The sequence below is a fragment of the Sapajus apella genome, unplaced genomic scaffold, assembly GCF_009761245.1.
Source record: "Sapajus apella isolate SASKATOON/1434 unplaced genomic scaffold, GSC_monkey_1.0 scaffold38, whole genome shotgun sequence".
Lineage (NCBI taxonomy): Eukaryota > Metazoa > Chordata > Mammalia > Primates > Cebidae > Sapajus > Sapajus apella.
The window spans coordinates 15,171,476-15,195,446 of NW_022436978.1; the positions used below are offsets into that span (position 1 = coordinate 15,171,476).

The window sequence follows — 23,971 nt, forward strand, 5'->3', positions numbered from 1 at the left end:
TAATTCATGTTCATTGCCAAAAAATTGGAAAGTTGAAAAGTATGCAAATATCAAATAAATCACCCAAGATCCTACCACTTGATCCCACACGTTAATATACTGGCATATTTCCCTTCCATCTATTTTTATGCCTTGAAATCACACAATCCACAGAGAGCCTGCATTTATTAGGTGCCTAATAAGTATACTTTGCATGGTGTTAAATTTTATATTCATTATGTCCTTTAATCCTCAGGAGTCCATCTGAGGTGAGTATTATTATTATCAATCCCATTTTTCTAGGGTTCTAAGAGTGCAGGTGATTTGCCCAAGTTACATAGCTAGTACGTGGCAGAATCAGGCTTCAAACCCAAGCTGTCTGACTCAAACATGCAGCTATTGCTTCTCTGCTTTTTTTCTTAATTAGCGTTGTAGCAAAAGACCTTCATGAACACTGGTTTCCTGGCTGTATGTTATTACACTGTCAGTTATTTAAGTTGCTTCCTGTCTTCAGCAACTACAAATAACTCTGGCAAAGTCTTTACTGCACACATTTCCCATTACTTCCTTTGGAGAGATTCCTAGAAATAGATCACTAGGTCAAAGGACATTAATGTTTTCAGGCTCACAATATACATGAGAAGCCATTTTTCAAAAAGGGTTCACCAGTTTATGATTCCATTAACCAGAAGCAACTCGGCCATAACTAAAGCAGATGACCTTTAGGAATTCAAATAGGCCAAGGCCGTGCACGACCAAGCCACATCACATGAGCATTCTCCAGTCTCACAGAAGAAGGGATCACACATATCACCCTGCTTTATACACTCAGGAGTGATTATGGAAACCATACAACATAAAGCTATACCTATTTTTATGTGAGAAAGTATCAGCTGTAGAATTCTCTAGCCAATGTCACATACTAACTTTGAACAAAGGAAACCATCATATAAGATATGTAAATGTGTATAATATCCCACTTCTCCATAAAGTCATTATAACAGCACTCACTCCTATGAACGTGCGTCATGATCACAGCCAGATTCAGCAAGCTTAACTCATCAGCAACAGCTTCTTCACATACTGGCCACAGTCACAGAATTGTTTGTAACAAGTATCAGAATTCCACAACCAAACCATAGTGAGAGCTGATTTCACTTTATAAATAACAGCATTTCTCTGGCAAAAAAAAAAAAAAAAAAAAAAAATCAAGGCTAGTAACTATTAATAGTAATAAAACAATTTAAAAATAAGGTTATGCCCAGCTGGGTACAGTGGCTCATGCCTACAATTCAGCACTTTGGGAGGCCAAGGTGAGCAGATCACGAGGTCAGGAGATCGAGACCATCCTGGCTAACATGGTGAAACCCTGTATCTACTAAAAATACAAAAAAAAAAAAAAGATAAAAAAGAAAGCCAGATAGGTGGCAGGTGCCTGTAATCCCAGCTACTCAGGACAGGCAGGAGAATTGCTTGAACCCAGGAGGCGGAGGTTGCAGTGAGCTAAGATCACACGACTGCACTCCAGCCTAGGTGACAGAGTGAGGCTCCAGCTCAAAAATAAAAAATAAAAATAAAAAATAAGGTTATACCCATCATTTTTTAAAAAAATGTCCTCAGGTGGAAAAAAAATGTGGCTGGCAGAAGAGAGATTGAATCAGGCAATACAAAACCACACACACACACACACACACACACACACACACACACACAGATTAGAAGAAAACAAGTTGGCCCTAGCTACGAGTTGTTCCTAGAGCCTTGCTGATCTCCAAGCCACCTCTGCCCTCAGCAGTGTGTTTAGTAGCCCTGGGATATAATCTGTTGTTGCTCCCGCTCTGAGATCAGTTTATGCAAGATTCAGCTTAGGTCCTGAAACATCCTTCAGGGAAGCCCTACCCTGTGCATAAGCTTACCTCGCTATGGTGAAATCACTTATTTGCATTTCTCCTGCCGAACTGTGAGCCCCCTGAAGGCAGAGACCATGCCTAATTCTTTTCTGTATCTCCAGCACCTGAGATAGTACCAATCCATAATCAATAATTAAATGCGATGGATGAATAAATAAGAGAATTTTCTAGGTCCTGTACTGGATGCTTTATGTGCCTTTCTCTTTCAGTGCACCTTTATTCTGCTCAGGCTAGTCAGTCCCGGAAATGCACCTGAAAGGTGTCTAGAGCTGTGCGCTCTGTTTCCACACGTGACTATTTCCATGTTTAATTTTAGTTCATTAAAATTAAATGGGCTGACATGGTGGCTCACACCTGTAATCCTAGCACTTTGGGAGGCCGAGGCAGGCAGATCATGTCAAGAGTTCGAGACCAGCCTGACCAACATGGTGAAACCCCATCTCTACTGAAAACACAAAAATTAGCCAGGCTTGGTGGTGCGCACCTTTAATTCCAGCTACTCAGGAGGCTGAGGCAGGAGAATAGCTTGAACCTGGGAGGCAGAAGGTTGCAGTGAGCCAAGATGGCACCACTGCACTCCAGGCTGGGGGAAAGAACAAGCCTCCATCTCAAAAAATAAAATAAAATAACAAATTAAATTTAAAATTCAGTTCCTCAGTCACACAAGTCACATTGCTAGTGCTTAAATGCAGCATGTGACTTCTGGCTACCATATTGGAGAATGCACATATAGAAGATTTCCATCATTGTAAAAAGTTTAACTGGACTTTGCTAGAGTGTGAGCTTGGTGCAAGCAACGTGTGTGTCTGTGTCTGTCTTCTTTTGCACTGTATCCTCTGCACTAGCACAGAAGAGATGAGGGAGAAGACAAAGGAGGGAGGGTGGTAGTCAGTGTTATGGTGATAATGGCAATAGCCCTTCTGGGCACTGACTGTGTGTCCCATATTGTGCTATGTTTTGTACATGCATGACTTCACCTCATATTCACATCACGACATGCCTGGTATTAATCCTACCTCACGATAAGGAATCGGAGTCTCAGAAAGTTTAAGCAATTTGACTGTGGTCACAAAGCTGTTAGGAGAGTCTGAGATTTAAACTCAGGTCCATGTGATTTATTTGTCTTCCCTTTTTCTCTTGGGCCTTTTGCTTTACTGCCTGAATAACTGATAACTACTGTGTGTGGTGATGTCGATTAGGATTGCCATGATCTTGGCTTCTTGGGAAATCATGGAAAGGGCACTTTTGAAAGCTTTCCAAGAGAAATGATGGGTATCATTTGTGACTCTGAATGACATATCAAGAGTGGGAAATTTTGCTCATGGCCTCAAGAGAACCTGTCCCTGGAGGGGTGAGGGAGGGAGAAAGGAACCTACCCACAGTGTGGCCGGACCGGAGGACCAAAACCTATGAGAGCAGACCAGTCAACCACCATAGTCCGTGCCTCCCCTCAGGGAGTCCTGAACCAGCTCTCAAGATCTCGCAGCCCCTTCATGGAGCAACTTGGCTCTCAACTCCCTGCCCTGTGCCCTTTCCATGGTTCCTCCCTACCTCACAGGCCTTTTGCTCCAGTGGCCTCACTGTTATTATCATCACTCTTGTCCCAGTTTTCTCTAATTTCTTTATTCTTAAAGAATAAAGTGCAAAATTTCAAGGGAGTCCTAATCAGCATCGAGAAGACTGAAATTACCACCTCCTCATTCTATTTCCTATTTCTGTTAAAACTCGTTAAGGTCTAATTAAGAATCTATACCATCGACACCTGTTGAGCTTAATATCAACTGAAGTAACCCAATTCTCTTTTAAACTTGCTCTTGAACCGCACTGCTCACCTGCATCTGCTTGCCTTCACCCCAGACAGTGCACACCCCCCACAGCCGCTCTAGACAGAGACTGTGCCTTGTTTCTCATTTTATCTTGTTCAGTTCTGTCTATCTTGCCAACTTGCCCAGATATGTCTGTGATTCTATCATCCAGTGTATTTACTGTCCCTTTCAGCCAGCTTCCTGCCATCCCTGAATATGATAAGCATGACCTCTTCATCTAAGTCATCAATAAAAATAATGAACATTATAGGATTCTGAGGCATTCCACTGTATGTTCCCTAAACGTAGATATTAATTCAATAATTAAACAGCACTTACTTAAAAAATTATTCAACTTTTTGTACTGTCATCGAGCCCATATTTCTCCATTTTTTCAACATTATTAGAGGAATCTTATCAAAGGTCTTGACAAAGGTAAAATATTCTTCATTACTGGTATTTCTTTGATCTTCTGTCAAATAATCTTGTCAAAGAAGCAATTTTGTTGGTCTGGCGTAAACTAATTTCAGTGAACCCATGTTGTTTCTTTGAAATCATAGTGTCAATCCTAAAACCTCATTCCACATCTCATTCCGGAATGTTTCCTGGAATTAACATCAGTCCCGCAAATTAAGGCATTTTTATAAATTTTCCCATTTTAAAAAGTATCACTTTATTTCTCATGAAGGTAATGGTAGTGGTGGTGGTGGTGATGGTAGTGGTGGTGGTGGTGGTGGTGGTGGTAGTGGTGGTGGTGGTGGTGATGGTGGTGGTGGTGGTAGTAGTGGTGGTGGTGGTGGTGGTTGTAGGATGGTGATGCTGGTGGTGGTGGTGGTAATAGTGGTAGTGGTGGTAGGGGTGATTATTGTAGTGGTGGTGGTAGTGATGGTCGAGTTGGTGATGTAGGAATGTGATGGTAGGGGTGATGATGGGGGCTGTGGTGATGGTGGTAGTGGGGGGTTATGGTGGTAAGGTGATGGTGGTGGTGATAGTGGTTATGGTAGTTGTGGGGGTGACAATAATGGTGGTGGTGATGACGTGGTGGTAGTGGTGTTGATGGTGGTGGTAGTAGCAATAGTCCTGGTGGTGGTGGTGATCATGGTGATGGTAATGGTGTTGGTGGTGCTGGTGGTGATGGTGATAGTGGGGGGGTGACAATAATGGTGGTGATGATGATCGTGGTGGTGGTAGTGATGTTGATGGTGGCGGTAGCGATAGTCATGATGGTAGTGGTAGTGGTGGTGATGATCGTGGTGATGGTAGTGGTGTGGTGGTGCTGGTAGTGGTGATGGCAGTGGTGTTGGTGATGGTATTGATGGTGGTGGTGATAGTTGTGGGGGTGACCATGGTGACAGTGATAAGGGTGGTCAGGGGCAGGGTGATGATGGTGATGGTAGTGACTTCTTTACTCTGTAATTCTGAACAAATTAAGGAGCATGGTCTGATTACCTCAATTGCATACTGTCTCCACACTCTGGGATGTTATTTAATTAGGATAAGAGATATATATTAATTTGGGGCAGATCTAAGAATTTCTAGCGTCATGGAAAATGAGATCAGAGAAGGAGCCAAGAGAGCATCTCGTTCTAAGCCTTCATCCTGAGAAATAAGGAAACCTCTATCAATAGAAGTGCCCTACCTAGGGTTACCAGCCAGAACAGGATCCAGGGTCTTGCCACTCTGACCAGTGCCTTCTCCAGGGCATGACACCTATTTTCAATTTCTTTTCTGAAGAAGCTTAAGCCTTTGTTTCCTGCAAAAATATCCATTTCTCCTCTTGGAATTCACCTCTTAAATCACTGATGCTTCAGTGAAAGTTAAAGATTCTTTCCTGGAATCATGATTTGCTAGGGAAAAGAAAGAGCTTAAGGCCTCTCATTTTCCAAGTGAAAAATGGAGGCATCTAGAAAAGTCTGCTGTGGCAAGAAAAGGGATGGAAGAGAAAACCTCAATGGCTACACAACAGCTGACAAAACCCAGACTTGCCTGCCAAGTTAATCATTCAGGTCCATCACTCCTTTCTGTGTGGTTTGCATAGAAAGTTTTCTCCTTTCCTGGGACATAAACAGTGTCGTCTACACAGAAACCAAGTTTTTACTTTGCTGGTGGCTAATCTGGTGTGAAAGTTCCAAGTAGCCAGAGGTCAGTGAGGCCATTTTGATTCTTAGATGCTGAAATGCTGGAAATGTTTTGACCTAAATGTTTCCATTTCCTACTGCATTTCTCCACCCCTCTGCTCTGAGAACAGTGGTTCATAGTACTTCACCAGCTCCCTTGGTGCCCCTGCCTTGCAGTTAAAGTAAATAAGCCAGAGAAAGCTCTTTCCAACTCCCAGAAGACCAGGGTGTCCCTTCCTTGGGAGCCACACAAAATGGGTACACTCTCATCCAGCCGCCCAAACTCCCCATCCTAAGGTCTCATCAACAATGCTATTCCTGATCCCCAGAACCTGGTATAAAAATATTCACTGGCAGAAGTCAGTCTCTTCCCTTTTCTCCTGCCAGCATGTCGAGCAGACCTGGATGATCACAAAGTGAACTTTCTCAACTATTAGGAAGCCAGTAGCCATGTATTTGTTCCTATAGGGGAAAAAGTTCCATTGTACCCCAAAGTCCACACTGTTCTTTAATCCCTAAATTATGTGAACATAGCAATGCTCTCCTGAGGCTGCTCCCATCATTTAACCAGTATTCAATCAGTAAATATATGTTGAGCACCCACTCCATGATGGTCATAGGACTCATTTCTGGTGATAGGACCAACTGGGTTTCCAAGAGCTGAGTGGAACAGAGTCAATCTTTTTTTTTTTTTTTTCTTTTCTTTTTTTTGAAATGGAGTCTTGCTGTGTTGCCCAGGCTGGAGAACAATGGTGCAATCTCGGCTCACTGCAGCCTCCACCTCCGAAGTTCAAGTAGTTCTCCTGCCTCAGCCTCCCAAGTAGCTGGCATTACAGACATGTACCACCACACCTGGCTAATTTTTGTATTTTTAGTAGAGACGGGGGGTGCACCCTGTTGATGAGGCTGATCTTGAACTCCTGACCTCAGGTCATCCACCCTCCTCGGCCTCCCAAAGTGCTGGGATTACAGGAATGAGCCACCACTCCCAGCTAGAGTCAATCTTTAGATGAGAGTCAGGGGAGGGTCAGGTTCCCAGCCTGGGAAGAAGGTATTGGACCTGGGAAATCCGGTAATACTCTCTGGAGTAGATGAGCTTGAACTGAAATTTAAAGGATGTGTGAAGTTAAGTGAAGGAGTGAGGGTAATAAATTCTAGGTAAAGGGAACCATGTAAGTAAGCAAAGGCAGTTCTTGTGGTCTATACTTCAGTGTTGCTGGAGCAAAAACTGTGAGGTAGGAAGTTATGGAAGATGAGTCTGGAAATGTGGGCAGGAGCTGGGCCATAGGGTGTCCCATTTGTCATATTAAAGTGTGGATATTTTTTTCTTGTAGCTAGTGATGAGGGGAGAGGCACTGAGAACTCCTAAGTGGGGACTGATGTGGTCATGTTTTAACATTAGAGCAATCCCTCAGGCTGCTGTGTTGGAAGGAGAGAAGATGGAAAGTAGGGCTACCCTTGAGAGGCTTTTGAGGGAGTTCCAGGGAGATGAAGGCTACAGCAATGGCAGTACAGGTGGAGTGGGGGCAGAACCCGGAAAGAACTTGGAGCTGAGTGTATGTGAGGGGGCTGACGGAGGCAGAGAAGCCAAAGGTGGCCACCAGGCTCCTTCACCTGGGAGGATAGTGGTTTCATTGACCAAGAAAATAGAGGAACAGGAGCAGGAGTGGGGTTAGATAATGAGTTCAGTTCAGGGCATGTTAACTTGAGGTTTCAGTGAGAGATCCAGATGGAGATGTAATTGGATAGATGAGCTCCGTGGCTGGAGGCCCAGATAAGGAAGTCCTCAGTGCAAGTGGTGGGTGAAACTGTGAAAACTCATGAGATCGGAGAGAGTCGATTTTCATGTATCTTGATCAATGTATTGCCAGTATCTGAAAGATCCATGTCAAGGCAGTCCCTGCCTGTCTAGTAAGGAGAAGAAACGTGTCATAGCATTGAGAATCTGGGCTTGGCACCCGAGCTGTCCTAGTAGCCATTTATTGACTCAGACCAGTGTCCACTTCTGCCACGTGAATGATCAAGCAGGACCGTATTTTATAGAAACACTTACGCTCAACTTCCGCATTAGAGCTCACAAATTTGTAAACATGGTCTTTCTCTCTAAGCCGGTGGTTCTCGACTCTGTTTAAGCATTAACATTGCCTGGAGGGCATTGAAAAAAATAGCAATTGTGGGTCTCACTCCCAGAGATGCTAACCTAATTGGTCTGGGGTCAGAGCTTTGACCTCAGTACTTTTTAAAGGTCTCCTAGTGCTACCAACTATACCAATGTTCAGAAGAGTTAAGAACCAAGAACAGAAAATTCAGTGACTTCTCAAATTACAGAACTTTTAATTCCTTAGCTCCTCTGGAAAATCTCCTATGTGTGCATTACAGCTTCTCTAAAAACCACTTTAAGGTGTCAGAACCTAAACTGGATCTGCACACCAACCATGGTCTTGCTTGCATGGAATCCCGATTTTTGTATTCAGTGGGTATTTCTCCTTCACACCTGCAAGGCTGATGAAAACTTTATCAAGTCTCCTACACCTACATCCACTACTGTCTACCACATTTCTCTGAGTTACATAACTAATGTACCTGTCAAGAAGATGTAAGAATTACCTGCCATGACTTCTTCTTGAGCCTTGGTTAGTTCCAAGGGATCATTTCCTTCTCTTTTAACTGCTCACAAGTCACCACTCGATCCAGCAGTTCTCTAATTTTCAATTACATTAGAACTTCCTAGAGATTTATTTTGTAATGAAATGTGGATCCTAAGGCTCTCCCCTCACAGACTAAGCCAGAGGTGTAGGAACAGGGCCTTGAACCAGCATTTTTAACCAGTAATTAGGGTAATTATGATGCAGGGATACCACCTTCAAGAAATAAGGCCTTAAAAATGGAAAATGAGGCATACACATTTAACTCTTACCTTCCATACTTTTTATTGAAATAATCAAATTAATATACAAATATTTGGGAATACTCGTTATGGTACTTACAACTAGAAAAGGATACCAATATAATCCACATGTCAGACATTTTGAAAACATTCCATAATAAAGAGTGTTCACAACAGTGATTGAGGGCAAGACCAACCAACCCAAAAGTCACCAGAATGGAGAGAAAAGAATTCCATTAACATCTCCAAAGGTAAAGCATCAGAGGCTGCACAGAATGGAATAAATGTTTGAAAACCCCATATCTGATATAAAATTAAACTTCAGAATACATAGAGAACTCACAAACCTCAACAACAGCAAGAAAAAAACACAATTCAAAAATTGATAAGGAACTTGAAAGACATTTCTCTTAAAAAGATGTATGAATAGCAAATAAACACATGAAAAGAAGCTCAGCATCACGAATCATCAGGGAAATGTAAGTCAAAACCACAATGAGATGGTTTTTTACCCATTAGGATAGGTATTTTATACTTATAATTTAAAAGAACGGAGAACAGCAAGTGTTGACAAGGATGTAGAGCAATTGAAATTCTTGTACACTGCTGATGAGAATGTAAAGTGGTACAACCACTGTGGAAAACAGTATAGTGGGTCCTCAAAAAATTAAAAATAGAATCACTGTATGATCCAGGAATCACACTTCTGGGCATATACTCCCCAAAATTGAAATCAGGAACATAAAACAGTATTTGTACATCCATGTTTATAACAGCATTATTCACAATAGCTAAGAGGTAAAAGCAACCCAAATGTTCTTTTATGGGTGATTGGATAAACAAAATGAAAATACATACAATTAAATATTATTCAGCCTTAAATGTGAATGAAATTCTGACACATACTGCAACATGCAACCTTGAAAACATTACACTAAATGAAATAATCCAGTCACAAAAGAGAAAATACCGCACATTCTACTCATATGAGGTACTTACAGTATTCAAATTCATAGAGCTAGAAAGTAGAATGATAGCTGCCAAGGTGTGGTGGTGGGAAAGAATGGGTAGTTATCATTTAATGCCATAGAGTTTGTTTTGCAACATGAAAAAGTTCATGGAAGGCTGGGCATGGTGGTTCATGCCTGTAATCCCAACAATTTGGGAGGCCAAGGCAGGTGGATCTCCTGAGCTCAGGAGTTCAAGACCAGCCTGGCCAACATGATGAAATTCCATCTCTACTTAAAAAAAATATATACAAAAAAAAAAAAAATACACACACCTGTATCCCAGCTACTCAAGAGGCTGGGACATGAGAATCGCTTGAACCTGGAAGGTGGAGGTTTCAGTGAGCTGTGATTGCACCACTGCACTTCAGCCTGGACAACAAGTGAGACCCTAGTCTCAAAACAAAGGGGGGAGGTTTCTGTGGATGGATGGTGGTGATGGTTGCACAGCAATGTAAATGTACTTAATGACATTGAACTGTACACTTAAAAATGGTGAAATGGCAACTTTTATGTTATATATATTTTACCACGTAAAAAAAGCTTTAAAATGTGGCAAGAGCTATAGGAACGCTAGGTAGGCAGGTGATGGGAAACATCTCAATCAAATGCGTCCAGTGGCCTCACAGCTGTGCCTCGTGCTGGGGCCATGGGACTCACTCTTAGTGAAGCTCATGAAAACAATATCTAGCAGTTCCAAAGAAGGGAGACATCTAAGAATGCAAAGCTAATGTCACCCTTTAAAATAGATGCTCAAAAAAAAAGGGAACATAAACTTAAAAATCTCCAAGTTATATTTATAGAGATTTGAGAGGATATAGCAGAAACTATCAAAATGGAGCGATCTGAAAGAGAGCAATCTGAGATTGTGAAACTTTCCCTGCTTTGAAATAAAAAATACTTTGCAGAATTAAAATCATGCAGTGGAAGCACAAACACTGGAACAATGCAGAAAGCTAAAGATGAGTTCTCACAACTCTGACAAAAAACATAAAAATGGAATAATGAGGGGAAATGGAGGCTACTATTCAACACATTAAACATATAAATACAGAACTTTTCAGGAAAAGAAAAAACAGGATATGTTGTAATAAAAAAAAATATGGACAGCTGAGACAGGAGGATTGCTTAAACCCTGAAGCTTCAAGGCCGTAGTAAACCAAGATGGTGACATGGTACTCCAGCCTGAGTGACAGAGTGAGACCTGTCTGTAATTAAAAACAAAAAAAACCTTTAATTTACTATGGCCCATGTATACCTATGTAACAAACCTGCACATTCTCCACATGTATCCTGGAACTTAAATTTAAAATTTTTTTAAATTAAAATGTATATATATTTTCCTGACATTAGTCCAAAATAGTTCGTGTGTAGCAGGGAAAGTTAAAAGTATATTCTGGTGAAATTATTAATTATAAGAAAAAGATCTGTTTGTATGAAGACAGAAAAACAATGTTTTATTTTCAAAGAAAAAACAAGCAAGTGTCAGACAGTCTGCAACACTAAATATCAGAAAGAAGTTGAGGTATGACTATGGAATTTTGAGGTAATAAGATAATGAGCTGACCAGCACCATGGCTCATATCTATTAACCAAGCACTTTGGGAGGCTGAGGCAGACAGATCACTTGAGCCCAGGAGTTCAAGACCAGCCTGGACAACATGGCAAAACCCCATCTCTACTAAAAATACAAAAATTATCCGGGAATGGTGATGCTCAACCTGTAGTCCCAGCTACTCGGGAGGCTGAGGTGGAAGGATCACCTGAGCCACAGAGGTGGAGACTGCAGTGAGCCGTGATCACAGCACTGCATTCCAGCCTGAACAATGGTGAGACCCTAATCTCAAAAAAGAAAAAAAAAAAAAGATTATGAGCCAGAATTCTGTATTCAGTAATTTGCACAGAAGAAAGAAAGATATTCTCAGACAAAAGCATCCAGCAAGTAGGCCACTGAAATCCTCTACTAAAAAACGTATTTAATCAAACTATTTTGGTCAACAGAGAAATTAACATTAAAGCTTGGGAATGGTAAAGATGTGATATCAAAGCTGTGGGTGAATAATCTTCATTAATATAAAAAGTATAAAATAAGATGTTAGAAGTCAGGTCAAACATATCACATTGAGTGTGAATGGTTTAATCATTTCTATTAAAAGACAAACATGCATTGGGCAAAACCCAATTCTAAATATATGCTGTTTTAAACAAAATGGGACAGAAAGGAGATCAAAAACGAAAGGGGACAGATATATTGGGAAAGTACGAACAAAAAGAAGGGAGGGTGATATTAGTATTAAACTGTGGCTAAAAGTATAATTTAATACAAAAAAATCATTAAATGGGGCTAAAAGAATTCTTTAGAAGACATAACATTCATGAATATTTTATTCTGAATGACAAACATCAACATATATAAAATAAAATTCTCAAAACACAATTGCAGAGGGAGACTTTAATATATGTCTATCAATCTTCAACAAATTGGGTGCCAAAAAGAAATTAGTGTATAAAAATGTTGAGGCTGTAAGGAACTTGATGGAATGGACATATATGGGACTTTACATTTTAAAAATAAAATAATATATATCTATTAAAATGTTTATGAAATATTGACATATTTTGATCCTGTTTTAAAAAAAATTCATGATATATTTCAAAAAATGTAGAACTTGTTCTGAGTGTAAGAGGCAAATAAAACTGAAGTGTAGTTACTCTAGGATAATCTATTCTTGAAATTTGGTGTAAGTCTCAGACCTGTGTACATTAACTCACCATTATTGATTTCAGCATTCAGTGAGAACAAGACCAAAAAGTCTTGTTATTTGACAAGCACCAAGTTTACAGAATGCTTCCTTCTTTAAGAATGAATAGAGTAGAACATACAGGAATGAAGGGAACTGTAAAATAAGGGAGTAAATAATATCGTATGAAATGAAAATGAGATATTTCAGCTGGGCCTAAAAGAATATTTTAGTAGACTAGAATCCACATAAGAGGGCACTAGAAAGCATGGTCTTTACAGATCAAAAGAGAATAAGAATAAGGCTGAGATGAAAATGAAAAATGGGATTCAAAGATATGAATGAAATATGGACGGACTGCAAGGAAATTGAAGTACAACCGCAGAATTAAAATTCACTAGCTGGAATTAATGAGCAGAGTTTTCTATCAAAAGTCAAACCAAGCATGTGAAGGGGAAGCGAAAGCATAAAAGATAGGTAACTGGTACTGAAGCCAATTAAAAAAGATATCTAACTAATAATTAGACATCAAGTTTTAAAACTGTATGCAAAAGTAAAATATATTCAAACAGCAGATATGCACTGATACAAAAAATTCTGATTTAAATTTGGATCTAAAACCCCAGATATAATTTTTAAAGCCAGAAAAGATTGGTGTTTGTCTGAAAGGATAAGACAGTGAAAAAAAATATTCTGAATTCCTTGGTTCAATTATGAGAGAGTCATTTCAATCCTGACGCTTAAATTTAGAAGATAATAGGTATAGAATTTTCAATAGCCCATCTTCTGCATGAAGGGGTCTAAGGAAACAAACTCTATGTAGCAAACTAAGTATTACTTAAACAAAGGAGACAGCAAGGAAGCATCGAAATGGTAGTAAAATGCAGCATGAAAATGCTGACACCAAAAACCTCAATTATAACAGTTAACATAAGTGACTAAATCACTCATTTTTATTTATTTTTATTTTTATTTTTTGAGATGGAATTTCACTCTTGTTGCCCAGGTTAGAGTGATCCTGGCTTACTGCAACCTCCAACTCCTGGGTTCAAGTGATTCTCCTGCCTCAGTCTCCCCAGTAGCTGGGATCACAGGCATGCACCACCACGCCCGGCTAATTTTTGTATGTTTAGTAGAGACAAGGTTTCACCATATTGGTCAGGCTGGTCTCGAACTCCCAACCTCAGGTGATCCATCCACCTCCACCTCCCAAAGTGCTGGGATTACAGGCATGAGCCACCGTGCCCGGCCAATCACTCATGTTTAGTAAAAGTCTTCATATTGTATCAAAAATGAAAATTCAGCCTTATGTTGTTTACCCTAGGCACCCTTAAAACAAAGTGTTGTGCAAAAATTAAAATGCCAAGAAAAGGTATAGCAGGAAGATGCAACAAAAATTAGAGCAGAAGTCATGATATTGATATAAGATGATATAATTTATGACAAATATCATTGAATAATACAATGAGGGTTGTTTTCTGTAAGTGAAGAATCAAATTCGAAGTGAAAGAATGTCATGGAAATATACACAGTATATATAAATATAAGCAGTGAATGGTCATGGAAATATACACATCAATTAATATTGCACCCCAAACTGATGAAAACACAGTAGCGGTGGAAGATTTCAAAATACCACTCTCAGGCTTTCACATGTCAAGTAAACAAACAAAACATATTATAAATATGGGAATTATGTAATATAATGAATACTACTGAAAAAATTATATGCTGCATAATACCCAAAACACATAATAAAATATCTTTTCTAGGGCTCGTGGAACATTTGTAAAAATTAGTTGTGCATCAGGTTATAGATAAAACCTCAGCAAGTTCCTCAGAGCAAAAATAGTAAAAATCATAGTTTCTAACTGTTAGAAATGAATTTCATTTACTTATTTATTTTTTAACTTTTATTTTAGGTTCGGGGTTATATGTGAAGGTTTGTTACATAGGTAAACTTGTGACACGGGGGGTTGTTGTACAGATTATTTCATCACCCAGGTATTAAGCCCAGTAGTTATCTTTTCTGCTCCTCTCCTTGCTCCCACCCTTCAGCCTCAAGTAGACCCCAGTGTCTGTTGTTTCCTTTGTGTTGATAAGTTCTTTAAGTTCTTATCATTTAGCTCCCACTTGTAAGTGAGAACATGCAGCATTTGATTTTCTGTTCCTGCATTACTTTGCTAAGGATAATGATCTCATTCTTTTTTATGGCTGCATAGTATTCCATGGTGTACGTGTACCACATTTTCTTTATCCAATCTTCACTGATAGGCATTTATGTTGATTCCATGTCTTTGCTATTGTGAATAGTGCTGCAATGAACATTTGTACACATGTCTTTATGGTCAAATGATTTCTATTCCTCTGGGTATATTCCCAGTAATGGGATTGCTGGGTCAAATGATCGTTCTTCTTTTAGTTCTTTAAAGAATCAGCATACTGCTTTCCACAATGGTTGTACTAATTTAAACTCCCAACAACAGTGTATAAGTATTCCATTTTCTCCACAATCTTACCAGTATCTGTTTTTTTTTTTAAACTTTTTAATCATAACCATTCTGACTGGTGTGAGATGGCATCTCACTGTGGTTTTGGTTTGCAAGAAATGGATTTTAAAAATAACAAGCCGGGTGCAGTGGCTCACCCCTGTGATCCCAGCACTTTGGGAGGCTGAGGCGGGTGGGTCACAAGGTCAAAAGATCGAGACCATCCTGGTCAACATGGTGAAACCCTGTCTCTACTAAAAATACAAAAAATTAACTGGGCATGTGGCACATGCCCGTAATCCCAGCTGCTCAGGAGGCTGAGGCAGGAGAATTGCCTGAACCCAGGAGGCGGAGGTTGCGGTGAGCCAAGATCGCGCCATTGCAGTCCAGCCTGGGTAACAAGAGCAAAGCTCCGTCTCAAAAATAAATAAATAAATAAATAAATAAACAACAGCAGAGGGGACTGTCAATAAATTATGTCTGTTTACAATAAAATACTAGGTAACCAGGGTAACAGTATTGTATGTAGAGAAATGTTTAATAACACCAAATAGTGGTCACCATATACTGCTAAATGAAAAAAAAGAGCTAAAACAAATTTGAAATTTTTTAAAGAAATGCCTACATATATGTATATGGATAAATTCTAGAAAGAACTTAAAGCAAAATGTTAATTGTCATTATAGTTGGATAGTGAGATGACATATGATTTTTATTTTTAAATCATTTAAAAATATGATTCAGATTCCTAACTAAGACTAGTATCATGCTCACACTGTTGATAGTTTGTGGAACATATTTTCTTCCACTTTTTTGATAATGAAAATAAGATAGGCCAGGTGCAGTGGCTCACGTCCGTAATCCCAGCACTTGGGGAGGCAGGTGGACTGTTTAAACTCAGAAGATTGAGACCATCCTAGGCAACGTGGTGAATCCCTGTCTCTACCAAAAATACAAAAAAAAAAAAAAAGCAAGATGTAGTGGTTCACAGCTGTTGTCCTAGCTACTCGGGAGGCCGAGGTGGGAGAATCGCTTCAGCCTGGGAGGCAGAGGTTGCAGTGAGCCAAGACTGTGCCACTGCACTCCAGCCTGGGTGACAGAGTGAGACTTCATCTCAGAGAGAGAGAGAGAGAGAGAGAAGGAAAGAAGGAAAGAAAGAAAGAAAGAGAGGAAAGAAACAAAGAAAGAAAGAAACAAAGAAAGAAACCAAGAAACAAAGAAGGATTGATTAGATATGCTTGTTTCTGGTCCTTTGGCTTTTTGTTGTTCTCCAAAATTCTTCAAAGAGCATCGAAAGTGGTCCAGCAGCCTCCATGAAGTTCTGGTAATCCTCGTTCCCAAGTGACAGACTAAGCTGTTCTTAGCTTTTATTGGTCTAAAATGAATTGGCCCACTTCCCAGAATTCCTCCAGCCTTTTTTGGCCCATAGTGGGTTTTTTGTTGTTATTGTCATTTGGTATTTCAGATCACTTTCAGCCATTTTTATCACATTGTAATTTTTATGTTTAAGCTTGTGCCATCTTTCTGTATGTTCCTTGGTCTGTGTGCCTTTCTTTTCCTTTTTTTTCTAAGTGTCTTTTTCAAATGGGAATCCACGGGTGAGTCTGCAGACACATATTTTTAAAAAACTATTTCTTTTTCCTTTTTATTGGAATGATTTTTGAATGCTTCCCTATTTTGGAAAACTGCAGTCTGCCTCTATTTCAGAATCTCATATAATCATGCTATCTTCTTTTTAACTTTTTGAACTGCCTAAATCTAGACTTCTTGGCTATGTATTACTGCCAGCCTTCTCCTCACTGACAGTCATGACCTCTGAGTTGGAGTGGCTTCCTTCTCTTAATATGTCTCTTCTACTTGCTTTGCTAAGCAAGGTCTTCCTCTTGGTCAGAATGAGGGACATGGAGAAAAAAAAAAAAATTAAATTAAAAAACAAAATATAAACAATGAGAGACAGAGGAGTGTATCCAGCTAAGCTTCTTTATTCCATGTCAACAAGGGAAATGAAGAGAGTTGTCTGATGCTCTATTTTTAGCTGAAAAAAAGGCTTTTTGCAAGTGTTTAGCCAGCACAAGACCACTTGTACTGCTCTATCTTCCCTTATGACAGAATAACCGTGGCTGGGAATGTACCCTCCATTTCTTCCTGTGGCCAAACAGCCTGTAGAAAATGCTCACAGTGAGATCACATGTGTTCTTTACCATATTCTGCTCACTCATGATATCTTCTAGGTGCTCTATCCTTAGTATCGTGAATTCCCGTAACAAATCCGTCTCTTGCTGTGTGGACTGATCAGCCCATCGATGTAGTTTTTAGTATTCTTTATAATTATGTATGTATACGTGTCTTGTTTGTCTTTGTTTTACCACCAGTTTCTGGTTAGATTCATGGTATTATCCCCGCTCTTTGTTATTTTATTTCTGAGTTGGGAGTTTTACTATATTGCCCAGGCTGGTCTTGAACTCATGGGCTCAAGCCATCCTCCTTCCTCAGCCTCTCAAGTAGCTAGGATGGCCCGCATGTACCACTGCATCTGGCTCTATCCCAGCTCTTTTATTTTATTTTATTTATTTTTATGTTTTTGAGACGGAGTTTCGCTCTTGTTGCCCAGGTTGGAGTGCAATGACGTGATCTCCGCTCACCTGCAACCTCTGCCTCCCAGATTCAAGCAATTTTCCTGCCTCAGCCTCCCAAATAGCTGGGATTGCAGGCATGAGCCACCACGCCCGGCTAATTTTGTATTTTTAATAGAGACGGGGTTTCTCCATGTTGATCAGGGTGGTCTTGAACTCCTGACCTCAGGTGATCCACCCTCCTCAGCCTCCCAAAGTGCTGGGATTACAGGCGTGAACCACCGCACCGGGCTTATCCGACCTCTTGGAGCCTCTTACTCATCACCCTGTAGTAAATACACGTCCCCCATGCTTAGTAGATACAAGTCCTTCATGACCAGACATGAACTTGCCCTTCCAGCATAGGATAAATCACGGTCCAGAAATCTAGAGCCAGATAATGATGTCATCTGCCTCCTTGTCATCCCAGAACGCCAACTGTCAGCAAAATGAATGATGACCACATCATCCTTATTCCCAGGTCCTTCATGGTCTTGCCCCCCAAACTAGCGGGAGATCCAGTTAGACTAGGAGATAAAGTACCTGGAATACTTGGAAAAGACAATGAACACAAACTGATAGTTTAGTTCTTGACCTGGAAAATAATTGAAACTTGTGATGTTTGGTAAAGTCTCATGTGCAGAACAGACTGAAATGAGTGAGAAGATAGTTATGAGACCAGAGACGTGCTAGGGCCATTGAGAAGCCGCTAGCCAGAAACTGGAGGTGCTGTTACAAGGAAGTTAATGAAGAGAAAGGGGCAGAGCTGAAAGATAACAGACAAAACTTGGTGAGTTGGTGTCTGATTTGGTATTGAGATTTCAAAGAGGGGAAGGAGACGGAAGGTAAATAAAGCCAATGCCTCCAGCCCAGAAAATGTGGAGAATGACATCTTCACTGAAAAAGTTGTTTAGTTTTGGGGATAGGGGTGGGAGGAAGATAAGTTAGAGAGCAGATTATTTATATATTTAAAAGCTACCCCTAGTAAGCAGTTAGAGGAACGAATACGTGCATGTGATTCCATCAGCAACAGGGTGTCTTTCTGACCAAGCTAAACTCGGCATGTGATTTCACACTCTGATCAAAACAACGTCAATCAAATAAAATGATTTTTTCTTTTTTTTTTTTTTTTTTCTCTTTAGTTGGGGCTGGTTTCTGTTGGCTGTTTTTGCCTAGTTCAAAGTGACTCACCCAGGGAACCAGCCCCTCCCATTGGGTTGTAATTTATTTAACACATTCAGCCAAATGACTAACTCTGAGGTCTTCTCCCAACCCCTCCAGTGTTATTAATCCCACACATCCAGCCACTCCTCACCCCTGCAAGCAGATATTGCCATGAAGTTTATAGTTATTGATTTATTTATTCATTAACAGCTTCTAGAGGTGAAGGTGAAAATTTATAATATTTCGTCTTTTACAGCTGGTACTGGAAAGTGTCCTCTTTCCCTCCCATCCTCTTCCTCAAAGATTTTTCATCTCTAAATTCATACTGTCTCTCATTTTAGACCCCTTCTCCATTTTATGAGGACAATCAAGGTGTCAGGGAGTCTTGGCACATTTACATGTGTCTGATAAAGAAGAAGGGAAGGGAATTAACATCTGCGGAGACCTATGTGCCAGGTACTGTGCCAGGAAAGCTATATTCATTATCTTTAATCCTACTGTGTAAGGTGATACCACTATTCCCATTTTCCAGATGAGGAAACTTGGGCTCAAGAGATTAAGTAGAATAAATAGTATGCTCAAGACCACAAATACAGGAAATGTCATGGACGAGATGCTGACTCAGGTTTGTTGGAGCTTGGGGTGATACTCTTCTCTGTTTCCTGGCAGATATAGATTTCCGGGTACTGCTGACACGTTGTGCTCCACATCAGAAGCCAGTGGTACAGAGGAGGAGCAGAGGAGAAGCCTTCAATATCTCACAGGCCCCAGTGTACCGGCCTCTTGGCATACCACCCACCCCCCAAACCCAACACATACTTCAGGAATCTGGGCTCATTATTTTAGAAGATTCAAAGGAACTGAAATAACACATTCCTAATTAGTTTGAATTGAGGAACCCATTAGCTGTATTTTTTATTGAAATTGAAAACACAAAAAAATAATTTCATAGTATGAAAAAAACTATTTTAAAGTTAGACCCAATTTAGGACTCTTATGGTTTTTATTTCCGTAGTTCCGCTCTCCAGTGGAGGCATGTGAGACACAGTTAGTAAACAGGAGTCTTTTCTGCTCTTTCTTCTCAGTCAACCGTGTCAACAGCATTGCTGGCTGAGCTCTCCTTTCTCTGAGCTCCACAGCCCTTAGCACACACAGCTCAGTACTATAGCTTTTATGGAAGTTCTGTGATATCCCCAGTGGGCTCTAAGTTTACTGATGGCTAAGGTAATCCTAATTTATCTTTGCACCTCCTCCCCCATAACCCTTAGCAGAGTATTTTAAACATACTAAAAGCTTGGTAAATGCAGAAGCATAATTGTCTATTGAACATCACTATTTTAACCAACTTTTTTTTTTTTTTTTGAGATGGAGTCTCGCTCTGTCACCAGGCTGAAGTGCAGTGGCTTGATCTCAGCTCACTGCTACCTTTCCCTCCCGGGTTCAAGTGATTCTCTTGCCTCAGCCTCTCAAGTAGTCGGGACTACAGGCACGTGACATCACGCCTGGCTAATTTTTGTATTTTTAGTAGAGACAAGGTTTCACCATGTTGACCAGGATGGTCTTAATCTCTTGACCTCATGATCCACCCACCTGGTCCTCCCAAAGTGCAGGGATTACAGACATGAGCCATCACGCCTGGCCTATTTTAACCAACTTTATAGGAAAGGATAAGCTAGAAGATAGAATAGGTTCAAAGTAGAAAATTCCTCTATAACGCTCAAAATAATTCTGGTATGGGGAACTTTAAGTGAAGGTAATTCATTTATTTCACAATGGTATACATTCACACATAGTGCACAGACACTAAAATTCACATGTATATAAATAATACTCATAAAGAATGAAAAGACATAATACATTTTGTTCATCCTATAAGCCCACATACATTACACATGTTCCTACATAGTACACGTAGATACTCCATACAGTAACTGCTTGGCTGTCTGCCTTCAAGTCAGGGTTCCATAAGGCTCCATCTCTAACCACCATAGGTGAACTTTGAAAAGATTGATTTGAGTTGTGCCAGAAAAAAAAAATAGAAGCAGACCAAGATGGTAGAAATAAGAACTTTCCTTTAAATTTAAGAAAGGTATAAATAATTCATTGGATTCAGTTTGCCGGTATCTTATTGAGGATTTTCACATCGATGTTCATCAGGGATATTGGCCTGAAATTTTCCTTTTTAGTTGTGTCTCTGCCAGGTTTTGGTATCAGGATGATGCTGGCCTCAAAAAATGATTTAGGAGGAGTCCCTCTTTTTCTATTGTTTGGAATAGTTTCAGAAGGAATGGTACTAGCTCCTCTTTGTACTTCTGGTAGCCTTCGGCTGTGAAACCATATGGTCCTGGACTTTTTTTGGTTGGTAGACCTCAGTTTCAGATCTTGTTATTGGTCTATTTAGGGAGTACTATGCAGCCATAAAAAAGGATGAGTTCATGTCCTTTGCAGGGACACGGATGAAGCTGGAAACCATCATTCTCAGCAAACTAACATAAGAAACGAAAACAAAACACCTCATATTCTCGCTCATAAGTGGGACAAAGAGAACATATGGGCAGGAGGGGACTGGGAGGGATAGCACTAGGAGAAATACCTAATGTAGATGATGGGATGCTGGCTGCAGCCAACCACCGTGGCACATGTATACCTATGTAACAAACTTGCTTCTTCTGCACATGGACCCCAGAACTGGGGGTAAGTACAATAATACATACATACATACATACATACATATGTACGTACATACATTCCCTTTTTAAAAAAGAATTCAAACATTACAGATAGCAAAACCTCAACTTCTAATTTTATGTATTTCTCGGAAGTAACCATGATTACAATTTCATGTATATCCTTTCACATCTCTCTTTTTTACAGTTACATAATTATATTTTTACCACTACAAATATTGCATGTAATTTTGAGAGTTTTTAAAAATGACATTTACTTCTACTAGTTCTAATAGTCACAAAAACTCCATGAGGGAGATTCCATTATCACTTATGTGAGGAAACTAGGGCTCAGATAGACAAAGATTTCAAAAATTTTACCAAAGTCACGTAGCTAGTAAATACCAGAACTAAAAGGAGCCTTCCTATCCATGAATAAAATATGTATCCATTTATCAATTTATTAAGATTCCCTATTGTCCTGCTGTAAATTTCTATAGGTCTCTCCATTTTTCTCCACAAAGGTCTTGCACATCAATTGTTAGATTCACTCCAGCATACATTCTCCTTTTTTTTTTTTTTTTTTTTTTTTTGAGACAGGGTCTCACTCTGTCACCCAGGCTGGAATACAGTCGCACATTCTTGGCCCACTGCAATCTCTCTCATGAGCTCAAGGGATCCTCCCATCTCAGCCCCCTGAGTAGCTGAGACTACAGGCACACACCACCACACCCCGCTGATTTTTTTAATTTTTTGTAGAGGTGGAGTTTTGCCCTGTTTCCCAGGCTGGTCTTGAACTCCAGGCTTAGGCAATCTTCTCACCTTTGCCTCCCTAAGCACTGGGATTATAGGCATGAGCCACCATGCCTGGCCCATTCTACTTTTTATTAAAAATTTGAAATAGATTTTTTTTCTATTATGCTGTACTTCTTAATTGGCTATTGCTAATGTAAAGGAAAGCTAATTTTTAATATTGATTTTGTATCAGTCACTTTGCTGAGATCCCTTAATAATTTATATTTATGTGATCTCTTTGTTTTTCTAGGTATGCTATCATATCATTTAAAAATCATAACAGATTTGTCTTTTCTATTCCAATGTATGTACCTCTGATTTTTTCTTATTTAATTGCATTGGCTGGGATCTCTCATAGACTGAGATTGTTGAATAGTATAGGTCCAAACATGCATTCTTATCATGTCCTTGATTTTAATGGTAATGCTTCTAATATTTCACCATTTAAATATGAAGTTCGCTGTGGGGTTTTGGAGGATAGCCATTATGAAGTTAAAGGATGTTTCATTTACTTTCCGATGTGCTTAGAGGTTTTGTTAGGTTTTTTGGTTTTCATTATATTTGAGGGTTGAATTTTGATAATTTTTTCTGCCTATATTGAGAATATTGAGGTGGTCATATGAATGTCTCTTATAGTCTGTTGACATAGCATATTGATAGGTTTTATAACATCAACCCAGTCTTGCCTTACTGAAACAAACTTTCTTTATTGTTCTTTTAATACTATACTACATTTTACTATTTTACCTGAGGTTTTACCCTATTTAGATGACGTTGGTCTATAATTTGTTTTTGTTTGTATTTTCCTTGTTCAGTAACTTAACATCTTTTAAGTTAATAAACTGTAACTTAACATCGTTTTCTATGCTCTGGAACAGTTTATGTAAGAGGAGAATTATCCGTTTCTAGATGACTCTTGAAACTGCCTGTAATCTTGTCTGGGCCAGGAGGGTGGGGCAAGTAGACTTTTTAATATTGATTCAATTTTATCTATTATTGAACTAGTCAGGCATTTCTAATTCTTGAGTCACTTTTGATCACTTATATTTTTGCAGAATTTCCCATTTCATCTAGGTTTTCGAATGTGGTGCTATAAAGTTGAATATGGTGCTATAAAGTGTGCACGTGTCCTTATAGTAGAACGATTTATAATCCTTTGGATATATACCCAGTAATGGGATTGCTGGGTCAAATGGAATTTCTATTTCTAGGTCATTGAGGAATCGCCACACTGTCTTCCACAATGGTTGAACTAATTTACACTCCCACCAACAGTGTAAAAGTGTTCCTATTTCTCTACATCCTCTCCAGCATCTGTTGTCTCCAGATTTTTTTAATGATCGCCATTCTAACTGGCCTGAGATGGTATCTCAATGTAATTTTGATTTGCATTTCTCTGATGACCAGTGATGATGAACATTTTTTCATATGTTTGTTGGCCTCATGTATGTCTTCTTTCGTAAAGTATCTGTTCATATCTATCCAGAATTTGCAAAGAACTAAAACAGATTATAAGCTTTTTATAATTAAGGCAATTTCTGAAAAGAATTGACAGGTGAGAGTTGTCTGCCAGCACCACTCCCTAGCATCTGGGAGATCTGATTGGCACAGTTCAACACCTACTGCAAATATGTATAGTTTGATATTTTAGATACACATACTAAAAGGTATTTAACAATTCTGTATTGTGTGGCCTTTAAATTGTTCAGATTTTTTGCTAATATAAACCGTGCTGCTACAAATGTCCTGAGAGTTGAGATTTTGTAGAAATAATAGTAGTAATTGTGAAAGTAATGCCG

General features: G+C 39.5%; 1 protein-coding gene across 6 annotated transcripts in view; it reads left to right on the forward strand.

The window, feature by feature from the left end:
• DGKG (diacylglycerol kinase gamma) overlaps nt 1-23,971 on the forward strand; it is a 208,638-nt gene that overhangs the window by 2,580 nt on the left and 182,087 nt on the right. The window lies entirely within an intron of this gene.